This window comes from Diceros bicornis, chromosome 15 (genome assembly GCF_020826845.1).
Source record: "Diceros bicornis minor isolate mBicDic1 chromosome 15, mDicBic1.mat.cur, whole genome shotgun sequence".
NCBI classification, from domain to species: Eukaryota; Metazoa; Chordata; class Mammalia; order Perissodactyla; family Rhinocerotidae; genus Diceros; species Diceros bicornis.
The window spans coordinates 63,404,575-63,417,935 of NC_080754.1; the positions used below are offsets into that span (position 1 = coordinate 63,404,575).

General features: G+C 43.3%; 1 long non-coding RNA gene across 1 annotated transcript in view; it reads left to right on the top strand.

Moving 5' to 3' along the window:
• Positions 1 to 13,361, top strand: part of LOC131415012 (uncharacterized) — a 34,829-nt gene that overhangs the window by 5,539 nt on the left and 15,929 nt on the right. The window lies entirely within an intron of this gene.

The following is a 13,361-nucleotide window of genomic DNA, read 5'->3' on the forward strand; positions in this document are numbered from 1 at the left end:
GTGGCTTAAAAATAATGCTTGTATTAGTCTTTAAAATGTCAGCAATAGTGTTGACGTTTTTACTGCAGGAGCTGTAAAACATATAGACATGAAATAGTCTCATCACCAGAGAAGTTGTGCTGATCAATTCTCCTATTGGGAAGCTTGAGGATTCACTTTACTAACGTCTGCATTAGGGGGATACAATTCGAAAGGGAGATTCGAAGGGCAAGGTTTGCTAACTTTATCCTTGTGTCTTACAACAAAGATAGAAGCTCTCACAATTAACAAGCAATTTGAACAGAAAGCATTAGCAAGGCTGGTGAACGGGCCGTATGTGTTTCATTGCTCTGAAGCTGTAGTAGAAAACATCAAGTGGAACAATACGTATGTGCAAAGATTGCTTCAGATTATTTGGAAAAACTTTTATTCCAAAGTATTGTGAACTTTCGTTCTGCAGATAATTGGAGTATTTTTGGATAATGAATCTATCCATTCATATTGATATGTCTTTGACCCTCGTACTCTGTTCCAGTTACTGCTGCTGCTTAATAAATTGACCCAAATCTAGCATCTTGAAACCACCATTTCATTATGTTCATGGATTTTGTGGGTCAGGACTTCAGACTGGGCCCAGCGGGGATGGTTGATCTCTTCCCCTGGAGGTCTCAGGTCTCATCCCTGGGGCTAGGCTGGCCCAGAGACCAGGACTGTTGACAGGAGCAACTGCGCATGGCTTCTTTACGTGATCAGCTCCGTTAGAGCTAGTGTTCTCAGGGTCGTTAGTGGTTCGCGGGGCAGCGCTGGGCTCCATGCTTGAGTGTTCTAGTGCATAGGGCAGATGCTGCATTGCCTTTTATGACCCAGCCTCACTATTGTGTCCACTGTATTGGTTGAAGGGGTCATAAGCTGGCCCAGCTTCAAGAATTGTGCCCATAGCAGCCCCCCCTCAACCCCAAAGAGGAATGTCAGAAGACTTAGGGCCATGTGCTAAAACTCCCACGTACTTTATATCCAACTCTCTCACACTCATATTTGACTCTAAAACAATTTTCCTTTAGATATTTTCTCAAAGTGAATACAACATGTTCATAAAATCCCCCACGTGGGATCTAAGGCCACTGAAGCCGTCATGTATTGATTTTTCTTTCTCAGGGGAAGCAGATGGAATTATCAGACTGTGCCTACTGTTTTTAAACAAGGCTTGCCAATATCTGTGCGTCCCTTCCAAGAGATGGGCCACACTTCCGCAATGAGAGAGGAGAACATGTAATCATCCCTTTTTAAAGAAATCAATTCTTTCATTTAGAAATCATACTTGCTTGCTTTCGTTGTTCATTCTGGGAAGATATATGTCTCTGCAGATAGTCTGACTGAGCAGGAGCTTGTCATAAAATCATAAAAATGGTTAAAGCGTGTCTGAGGGTCCGGATTAGGGTGAAGCAAGTGAGGTACTTGCTTCAGCTGCAAAACTTAAGGTGGCACCAAAACCCTCAGTAGTCAAGGCAAATATTTTAATGCAGTATTTTAGCAAATCAAAACTAATGCCAAGCACTCCATAATAAAATATCAAAATTTTGAATAAAGACAGTGTGTTCAGGGGCCAGCCCGGTGGTGTAGCGATTAAGTGCGTGCGCTCTGCTGCGCTGGCCCGGGGTTCACCGGTTCGGATCCCGGGCGCGCACCAACGCTGGCTTGTCAAGCCATGCTGTGGCGGCGTCCCATATAAAGTAGAGGAAGACCGGCATGGATGTTAGCCCAGGGCCAATCTTCCTCAGCAAAAAGAGGAGGATTGGCATCAGATGTTAGCTCAGGGCTGATCTTCCTCACAAAAAAAAAAAAAAAAAAAGTCAGTGTATTCATTTTCTAGGGCTTCTGTAACAAAGTACCATAAACTGGGTGGCTTAAAACAACAGAATGTATTGTCTCCCAGTTCTGGAGGCTCTCAGGAGACACAGGTGCCTCTCCCCTAGTTTCTGGTGGTTGCCGCTGGAGGCTCTCAGGAGACACAGGTGCCTCTCCCCTGGTTTCTGGTGGTTGCTGCAATCTTTGGTGTTCCTTGGCTTGTAGCTGCATCATTCCAATCTCTGCCTCCGTCTTCGCATGGCCTGTGTGTCTGTGTGTCTCGTCATCTTATAATGACACCAGTCATTGGATTTAGCATCTACCCTAATCCAGTCTGATCTTATCTTATTTCCAAATAAGGTGACATTCTGAGGCTCCGGGTGGACATGAGTTTTGGGGAGATATTATTTAACACTGCAGACAGGGTCAGCATTACTGATTTTTCCTTTTGCCTCAGGATCCAGTATGGCTCAGCATGGCATCCCCTACTTCAGCAGCCTGCACGGGCTGGCCATTGCCACTTGAGCTGCTATTGCATCAGTTCTGGGGCCCGAGACTGAGAAGTTTCCCTCACTGCCCTGCTCCAGCTTCCACATACATCTCTGATGACTCTGAACTCTCTCTCTGGCCTCACTGCTTTCTTGAGTTCTAGACTCCTTGTCCAAAGTCTTCTGGACGTCCCAACTTGTTAGCCTGTGGGCGTTTCAAATTTAAGTTGTATCTCACTGAGCTTTTATGTCTTCTTGTCCTTTATTGGCGTGATCCTCCACCCTGCCCCCACAGAACAAGCAGTTGAGAGTCATTCTTAACTCTGGTCTCTCCCTCTCCTCCAACATCTCCTCTCTTCCACCTCAGGGGGGTTCTAGATCACCATCCTCTGCAGTAGTCACAGTCTTTATCAGCAGGTATCCCCTGGGTATGGAGATGTGCCTATAGAGTATTATGTTGATCGTGATCTGCTTGGAAAAGAAGAAGAATTGTTGTGACTTTGTTACAGGTTTAGATATTAAGCATATTTTAGCTCCAGAAGTACAGTGAGTTAGCGATAATTTTGTAGTTGTCAGCATGACTTGGCCGTTGTGTTTTGACGTTCAGTATTGCTAACCTTGGTTATCCTAAGCAAATTCCTTGTATTCTCTCTCACCTGAAATGCTCCCTTCAGCTCCTGGCTCTCGCAGAAGGCCCGCTTTCCCTGAGGGCTGCTCCCTCCAGCCCTCCGCAGCACAGCTCTTCACAGGCCTCCTGCCCCCGCGCCTGGAGGCAGGGCGGCTGTCTCCTCTCTCCTCCTCCCTACCCCTATGCCCATTTTTAGTTGTATGTTTTTGGTGAGGAAGATTGGCCCTGAGCTAACATCCGTGCCAATGTTCCTCTATTTTGTATGTGGGACGCTGCCACAGCATGGCTTGATGAGTGGTGTGTAGGTCTGCGCTGGGATCTGAACCTGCAAACCCCAGGCTGCCAAAGGCCAGCGTGTGAACTTAACCACTAGGCCACTGGGCTGGCCCCTAGTCTTATGTTATCAGACTATACCACATTCTACTCATCCATAGTGCATTCATATATGGACCCTTGGGTCCTTCCCCTGCATTTTTTGAAGATTTTTATCTCCAAGCTCACTGCCATTCTCTGAAGCTACTCCTGATTTCAGTATCCAAGTGGATGATCTTCCAGTAGCCTGGCCTCATGGTTCCTTTGTAACTGAACCAAAGTGGGTCCACTTCTAGGTGAGTTGAAATCAGAGCCTTCGCTGGAAGGTAGTTTCTCTGCCACAAATAAGGAGCCCATGGGGAATTATTTCCCAAAGCCATGGCTCCCTGAGCCTGGGACAGCAGGGGGCTGTTATTTCAGATGGGAATAAATATTCAAAAGGGAGAGGTGGGTATTCGCTTGCACAGGCTCAGTTGGAAAACATGCTTCCACATACGTTGCGTGTTATGATAATAAGGCTTAGGCTCCTCCTGGGGTGGTGGTTTTAGTATTAAAATGAAGTGAAGGGCAACTTTAGGTCATCTCTCGGCTCATCTTTGCAAGTGCTGCTCTTAAGGTGAGGCTTGGTCTGGTTCAGGGTGGTTGATGATTGCATCTCTCAACAACAGCAACAGAAAACAGTTTGGAGGGCTGGCCCCGTGGTTTAGGGGTTAAGTGCGCGCGCTCCACTGCTGGTGACCCGGGTTCGGATCCCTGGCGCGCACCGACACACTGCTTCTCTGGCCATGCTGAGGCCGCGTCCCACATACAGCAACTAGAAAGATGTGCAGCTATGACATACAACTGTCTACTGGGGCTTTGGGGGAAAAAATAAATAAATAAAATTATAAAAAAAAAAGAAAACAGTTTGGAGAAGCAGTTAAATGTTTCTGAAACCTCCCTTGAGTTTCTCAATTAGTTCCTCAATTAGTCAGTGACTTTGACTTTCCCTCCTCCAGTAATCATGTCCTCTCCCCTGTCACAGCTGCTTGACTCCCATGGATCTGCTCTGAACTTTGTCAGACCACTTCCTAGCCTTACTCTCCATCTCATTCTACCACCTCCAGTCTTTGCAGCTGGCTCCATCTAGCAGTACTTTTCACCTCCCGTAGTAGTCTCACTGTTCTCCTTACCTGGCTTAAATTTCATCATCGGTCATTATAATCACTCCCCTGCATAACTCTCAGCTCCCTACCCAAACTCACTCAGCATAACAGCTGTGGAAAAACACTCAGCCATGCCAACTGGGCATGCTCTAAATGCACAAGTCCACCCCCAAGTGGACCTTTTATTGTGTCTGACAACCACACATTTCCCTGGAACATTCATCCTCTCCTAGATAACCCTTCTGGACAACGTGCACACTCTGCTAGATTACCAGTTTTCACACCTTCCTTTATTTCTTCTAACCTCCAATGCATCTCCCGTCCTCACTCTTTCAGTTTTCCTAAGAAAACAGAAGTGCTATGAAGGAAGAGAACTTCCAGCTCTCACCGCCACGGCCACCACCATCCACATCTGGGCAGAGCGTCCATTCTGCCTTCCCTCCTGTTTCTGAGGGTGGACTGTCCGTGTTTCTAGCTAAGGGTGGCCCCTTTGCCTGTGCCCAAGATCAATTAGCAATCAGTTAATACATTGGTCTATCAATGGATTATTTTCATCAGTACACAATATGTGCTTTGCCTAATTAAAAAATTTCTCTCCCATCTCCTCCAGCTACTGCTCCATTCTTCTGCTCTCCTTCACAGCAAACCCCTCATCATTCCTCCAGCTCCTCTCTTTCCATCCTTTCATGGATCTCTTCAGATCAGGTCTCACCCTTGCCGTGCCACCAAACCTGTTCTTGTCAAGGTCATAATGACCTCCATAAACTGGTTAATTCTCATACCTCACCTTTCTTGACCTACCAGCAGCTAAGACACAGTGGCCTCCTAATTGGCTTCCCTGCTTGTACCCATGTCCCCTTGTAGTTTATTCTCAACACAGAAGCTACAATGATCCTTTTAACACATAAATTAGCTCATTTCATTCCTCTACCCAATAAATTCAGAATAAAAGCCAAAATCCATACCATGTCCTCAAAGCCCCCTGAACTGACCTCTCAGGAACTCTGGAAACTCCCTCTGCCGCTCCCTGCTTAGCCACTGCCCTCCACGCACACTGGTTTCCCAGCTGTTCTCTTGACAGGCCTGGGTGTGCTGGCCCTCAGGACATCTCTGCAGGGAGTTTGCTCTGCCTGGAAGGCTCTCCACCATTACTCTGTGCTTCTTCCCTCCTCCCTTCTTCCACACCCAGCACTAGAATGTCACCTCTCAAAGGCAGGGAGGCTGGTCTCTTCATTTACTTCTGTAATCTCAGTGCTGAGGACTGTGTAAGGACTGTGCCCAACACACAGTGGGCCCTCATCCAATGTTTGTTGAATGACTGGAAGAGTGTCATGTTTTGTCCTGACCATGTGCCTTCCAACATGTTCTATTGCCTTGGCCTGGAATGCCCTTCCTCCCACCTGGGAAATGTTCATTTCTTCAGACCCACCTTTTTTTGGTGAAAAATCTTTTTCCCTAGGTAGTCTCTCTTGTCTCTCACCCATACTGGTGCTTTTAAATATACTTAACCACAATATTTTTATTATACTTAGGAAATTCAACATTGACACAATAATATTTTCTAATATATAGTCCCTGTCCCTACTCAGATTTCCCCAACTGTGTCAGTAATGTCTTTAAAAAATTTTTAAATCTAAGATTTAATCAAGGATCACACATTATCTTGTTTTTAAAATTTGCTTAGTTTTTAATGTATCTTATCACTAATTCATGCCCATAATTCCCAGGACAAAAGTAAAATCCCCTCTCAGCAAGGTCAAATAAATGAGAAAATCTATTAGTTCTGTTTTTTTTTTTTTTGGAGATGCCCCTCCCATAGGTCTCCATCCAGAGTTCTGTGTCGTGGGCCTTCTGCACAGCTTCCTCCTGACACTTCCCTTTACCACGTGAATGCAAGCAAGCCGTAATCAACCTATAAGTCAAAATTGGGGTGAGTTTACTGTGAGCCAGGTTTGAGGACTATAGCCTGGGGCCTGCCTTTCCCCAAGGTAGGAAGGACACCAAAGAAGTGGAGTGTACAGAGTGGTTATACACCATCTTGGAACGAAAAGCATACCTCACATATGACAGGAATGTCTCTTTTGCTACTGTCATGAGATGCTTAGCTGGCACAGCAGGTCAGTGGTCACAAGGTGAGCACAGCAGTTCAGTAATTAATCCTTAGTTTCTAGGAAGAGATGCTTATCCTTAAGGAAATGCCGATATGGGGGGAAGCTACATCCCTCTCTTTAGGGGAAGCTACATCCCTATCATTCTTGTCTTTGGGACACAGTAAATGTTTAAAGCAGATGCACAATGCATACTCAACAGGCCACATCAGACCCTTTTGGAAAAACAAGGTCAGGCCAAATTAGTTTTAAACCAACTGGCTTCCTCATATACTCCTAGATATCCTATTGCTTGTCATTTATTTATCAACCCCCATCAAGAATTCCCTTCACCTCTCTCCTATGTTGGATTCTGTGTGTCGTGGACCCCAGGTCTCCCTCTGTCTTGATTTACTCCCTTGTTTTGGTAGAAAACACCCTCCAGTAGCTTCTTGTGGAAGGGTGCATTGAAAGTAAGTTTTTTGAGAACGTATATGTCTAAAAAGACCTGTATTCTACCCTTGTCACTGCCCAAGGAGGGTCTTCTGTTCGCCGCAAGACATGCCACTAGTCAAGAGACAAGGTGGTAGGAGAAAAAGGGCTTTTTATTACAGCTTGCTAGCAAGAGGGCAGATGGCCAACTAATGTTTCAAAGAACTATCTTACAGGACAAAGACTACAGGCCAGTTATATAGAGGGCTATGGGGAGGCATCTGGTCTCAGGGTGGGGGCATCCATCTGGTCTTAGTTCCTGGCAGTCTTTTGTTTTACTGGATATGCATCAGAGACCAAAGCAATGCCCTATACTCTGATCTTTCAGTTGTCATTGATTATGGCTATCAGCATAGACTCTCTGTCTGGGGGTCATCACATTCCTAAGGAACTCAAAAGAACAAAGTTATCAACTTATAGCAGCTGGGAGGGGCTACAAAGTCCAGAGTTAGTCAGAGGTCATCCAAAGTTACCATATGGTCTCTTCTTTTCTACAATATGGCTTCCCTTATGTCAGCCTTGTCTTGAGCTGGTATCACCCTCAAACTCTATTGAGAGTTTGGTTGGATATAGACTGCTAGGTGTAAAAATAATTTACTCAATATTTTGAAGGTGTTTTTCTATTGACTTCTAGTTTCCAATGTGGTTTAGACATCCAGTATGTTCTGATTACTTACTCTATGGACATACCTGTTTTTCTCCCTGCTCTGAAGCCTATTAGGATTCTTTCTTTATCCCTCATGTTCTGAAATTGTACAGTGATATACCTTAGATATATATTTTTTTAATTCAATAGGCTAGGTACCAGGTAGATGCCTTCAATCTGGAAACTCATTTCTTTCAGTTTTGGGAGAATGTTCTTTTATTATTTATTCAATAATTACCTCCCTTTGATTTATTCTCATTTCCCTTTCTAGAACTTCTGTTAGTCCAATGTTGGGAAGTCTGGGTTTGTCTCCAAATGTTCCTACCATTTTTTTTCTTCTTTTCTTTTCTTTTTTCTTTTTTTTTTTAATTTTATGGAACTTTTCCTTAAAATTCTCTTTTAACATTTCTATTGAAATAGTTTTCATTCTGGTTATTATATTTTTAATTTCCAAAAGCCCTTTCTTGTTCTCTGATTGCTTCTTTCTTTTTAAAAAAACTTTTTAATAGCACCTTATTCTTGGGTCATTGGTCCAACAGCTTTTCTTCTTTTTCAGAGGATACTAGTTAGTTTCTTTGCAATTTTCTTCTATTGTCCACATTGTCTCTGTTTTTTCTAAGTCCCCCCCACCCCTTTTTGCTTTGGTCTATATCTCTTATGTTGGAAGCTTTCCTAAAACGTCTGGTGATCCTTGGCTGTCTGTCTGTACATAAGAATGAGGATGGGAAAAGCTGATTTTAGTGGGAAGGGGGAAGCCTGATGAGTGGTGAGCTTCACTGGAGGATTAACAAGCCAGGAGTGAGCCAATTTCTGGAGTTCTTGCCCAGTGTTAGAGCCCAGAAGCACCCATTACTCTCTAGCTTTGGAGGGAGCAAATCGGCCTGGCCCAACAGCTTTCTGGGAAATAGGTGGGCAAAGGGGTTGGATGGTCTTGTGGACCAACAGGTAGATTTCTCCCAATTTTATTCCATTTTCAGTTCACCCCTGGCTCCTGCCTTTCCAGGCCTAGGAGGCACTTTTCATCTCTGAGCCGCCAGGGTTCGGGGGTGGGATAGGCTTGCTTCTCACTGGCCCCCCTTTGTTGGTGCTTGGTTTCAGCTTTTTCCTAGGTTAGTCACACTCAGCCATCGGTTGCCAACTTCCTAAAAATGTGATTTGGTCTGCTGTTTTTTTCTCTCCCATTTTTTATTTCCTTGTGGATTTATAACTTTTACTTTCCTTTTTTGTCTTTTGAGAGGGGCTTGGAAGAGAGTGGAGATAAAAAGCGTGTGTTGAATTCTCCATATTTTTAGGTAATTAATCATTCATTATTAAACTTTTTAGATGGTCACAGCATGGTTTTCCCTTAGAAGAGGACTTCTTTATCACATATCTAATTAAATATGCTGTACTTTGTCCTGGGAACGAATATTCCACCAGTTAAAGGAACTTGGTATGTGTTAGGGCCATCTAGTGGACAACTTGAATTTAGCACCATAAACTTTACATCTGACAGGGTGCCTTCTGAAACCTACGGAAAGAGCTAGAAAGCATCACTACTATGTTCTTTGTGTCGCTATGCAAAATCTCGCTAAATAGAAGGGTCTCCTCTATTATGTGGAAAGAAAACACACACATTTATTTTGTAGTTTATTTTATTACCTGTTTTATTTCATCTTTATGGCTATCTTCAGGTCTTGCTGTTGAAATTTAAAATGTTTCTCTCTTAATATCCTTGTGTGAGATAAAAAAATAACACACTTAACTATTCTCTTTTCTTTACAACAGTCTTTTTATTCAACAAGGATTGGATTCTATTTCTCTCTCCTCTGGGGTGTTTCCCTAGTCCATGGCTGACCTTTCCTAGGAATTAATTGAAAAGGAAATGGCAGATACGATTTGGCTGCTGGACCCAGTAAACCAGCAGAGACCAGGCATGGAGGGAGTTGTGGCCAGCTGGGACAAGCTGCCAGGGGATTATGCTGCTCTGTGGTTGTTAAGGCTTCATGTTACCCCAGTGAATTGAAAAGACATAAGCTATCCAGTCTCTCAATCTCACCCTCAATAATTTACTTAAAAAAAAAAAAAAAGCTGATCTGAAGATTCAGGCAGAAATTTAAAATTACTTCTCTCTTTTCATTACTCCAAAAGGATTTTATGTCTGTAGCTGTAGAACCTGCTGTGGATATTCCTAGGCCCCAATTCAGGCAACTCCTGAGAGTTCCCACAGGGTCAAAATATATGAATCACCAGTGCTTGGGCCAAGTGCAAACCAATTAAGGTTTTAAATAGATCAAGTGTGAGGTGAAACCTGCTGCATAATTTAACTGCCATTTGGTAGCCAAGTGTCGTTATTAGTTCTCAATCAAAACAGTTTTGGTGCTTTCTAGTATTTTTCTTAGGGTGATTTACCAAATAGTTTTGAGTCAGGGATATTATAGCTGCTTCTGCTCTTGGAGTGAAATGGAATTGGAATATTTCCTCACCATAAAAAATGTTGAACAGCTTGAAATGTGCATAAGTCCCAGCTCTTATTCCAGGCACATATGCTTATCTGGCTGCAAAACAGAGAGATGTAGCTTAGTTTGGCTCCTAGGTTATTAAATAGCACCAGTAGTTATGATGTGTTACTTTATAATTGAAAAATAAAAAGACGAATATATGTAATGTCAGGTAACTAGTATAGGAACAAAATTCTAAATATTGATGGCCAGAGGACTTAAAGGATCGACCTTCAGTCTCAGAAACTTGAAGAACTGTGAGAGAGACATATCATTTGTCCATAAGTAAATGCCATGGACAAGCAAATTAGTGTGATAATAATAAGAGTGGTGGTGGTTGCAGCAGCTAACATGTATTTTACACTTAATGCTAGACACTGTTTTGAGTGCTCTACTTATATTAACTCATTTGATCTTCACAACAACCTAATGAAGTAGGTACCATTATTACACCCATTTTATAGACAAAATCGAGGCACAGAGTGGTTAAATTGCATGCCCACTAGGGAGAGGCTGAGTAGCAATCAGAATATTTGGAGTGTTCCTTAGTCTCTTAGCTGGTTTGGATTTTCCTTAGTATGCTTTGGCTGAGGGATCCTTGGAGAATCATGAAAATCCCTCTCATAGAACCAGGGCACAGTCTGGGCTGGGGCTTCAGGTGGGGTTTGGGGTTTGGCTCAAGGCTGAGGGAGAGCAAACAGGGCTCTCTCTGGGTCTCTGACCAGATCAGCTTTGGTTAGACCTGCCCGCTCCTCTGGCTCTGTGGGAGTGAACTGCCCCTGGAGGACTGAGAGTAGATTTCACTTTTGTATAGTTGTGGAGTGGGGTTATTTGTAACCTCCTTCACAGAGTAGAGACTTGATTGATTTGAGTGTAACCAAACTAGCTGTGGTTATGCAATAAATAGAACATCATTAAGCCTTTTTCTTCTTGTTGGTCTCAAATCTGGTTCTCTCCTTTCACTTCAGACATGTGACCATTTAAAGCCTTAAAGAAAACAAATGAGTTTAATACTTTACATAGTGCTTTGTTGATTTCAGCGAGCCTCACAAAGTGCTTTTGAGGTCGATAATAGTAGGTTTATTGTCCTCGGTGTACAGATAAGGAGACTGGGACTCAGAGAGATTAAGTGGCTTGCCAAAGTTCACGTGACTGTTGACCATGGAATCAAGACTAGAACACCTAGGTATTTCACTGCATTTGTTAACACACACACCTGTTTTTCCAGGCTTGTAGTATGAATATGTGTGCATGCATAAATGACAATACCAATTAAATTTTAAGTAAGGTAGCCTAATATAAAAGTGAAAATTTTGCTAATTCCAATGTTATCATCTATTTTCTACTTTCCCAGTTACTATTTAGAGATCTTCAAAAGAAAGTCAGATAACCAAATCAGTTAGATAGGATCGATAGTTTAGGTATTTTACAGACCCAAAGACAGAATCTAGGTAATCTTTCAAGGTTAACTCTAGTCCTCTAATTTTATTTTTTAATTAAAAAAGTAGAATTCTAATTCTTTAAAAAAAATTTTATTCATCAAATGACATACCTCTACAGCAGTTTCACAAGCTTGTCGTGCCTAGTACAATTTATCCAGAAGGAGGCAGCATTTTACTATTAAATTGCTGCTTCTGCAAAGATTCTAACAAGTATTTTTCTTTTTTTCTTTAAAGATGCGGATTACCTAATCACACACATCCAAACCTTTCAGGGCAAAGATTCTTGGAAATCACTAAAGCTTTGCATACTGAAACAGTTTTAAAATCCAAATCTTGCTCAGATGAACTGCATCTAAAATTACAAATAGCATATATAGTGGCCAAATTCATCGGCAGGAACTGTTTTTGCAAGAAAGATGCTGATCAAAACAGAGTTGAACAGAAGATGGGGCAGAAGAAAGGGAAAATGTGTGATTCAATTATTGCTGACTCGTAGAAAAATAAGTATTTGGTTGATAAGAAATCAACTTTTGAGGGAAAAAACCTTTAATTCACTGAGAAATAAGGATAATAAATTCGTTTTAATCATCTACTTAATTTCATATATGTAACTTGCTTCTTTCCTTGCTGTCATAGATTCATGGGATCTTTAGAAGAGACCTTGAAATTTCATGTGACACATTTCCGTGATTGCAGGTCAGAACTCATTTCATCCATCCAGGGAAGTGACAGTCTATCTGCTTTCAAAAAATTAGGAAGAAAGGGATTCCAACATGATAGGGCAAACGAAATTATAAGAATGATGGGATGGCAAGAGGGACTTTTTCTGTTGCCCCGGATTTGACAGAAGGCCCAGAGCTAAAAACAGTAATTGGGGTCTGACACTTTCTCCTGAGTTTTCCTAAGGAGCTAACGAACTGGACATCAGTCCCCGCCTACATCCCATGCCCCTTCATCCCCAGTCACTGGTCTGTAGAAGAAGCCTGAGGAGGATGGTGGTGGCCGTTCCTCCCCTCCCACTAGAGAGGGTCTTCTCCTGACCCCCATTGCCAAGTAAAGAAAGAGGCTCCACAACAGTGGCTTTTCAGGACTCTGCCTGGTCACCTCTGCTTAGGCAGCAGACTTGCTAGGCTGCCATTCCTACCAGAGCAGAGAAGATGGAAGCTGGAGAGACCTGGCTGGCCAGGTGGAAGAGGTGACAGGGGGACAGTCAGTTTGCCCACCCATTATGTGGCATGACCAGGGTGTGAGAAGTTCCTTAGGACCAGAGGACAGACAGAAAGCAGCTATCCTTGAGCCACCTGGCTATAACCCCCCACCAAGGACTGTGTACCATGACTTGGGGTATATTACTGGGATAGTTGAGGGGGTGGGTGGGAGAGGTCCAGCTAGAGCTGAATCTTCCATATGGGGCGCTGTGTGGTAGGAAGACCCCCTGACTAAATTTCACATGTGCTCCCGCGTGGCGAACTTTAGACGCTGGCATGCACACACGGGGTCGTGGAAATGCAGAGCAGCTGACAGAGAGGGGCTACAGCTGTCTCTTTCCTTCCCTTTCTTTCCAATTCCAATACTTGAGGGGAGCCAGGCCTGGGAGAGGGAGGAGGGGGTGTCTCAGAGCCAAGACTCCCACCAACCTCATCTCACTACAAGTAGTCAGGGTCCTGACAAGGGCCTTCTCTGGAGGGGTGGGATAGGAAGGAGAGAGAATTTACATAGAGTTTGAAATTGGAGTTTTAGATGGTCTTTTTTTAATATCCAAAAGTGAATAGAAAGCGATGCAATCTGCTCAGGATGTCATGGAGTGATGGGAAAGG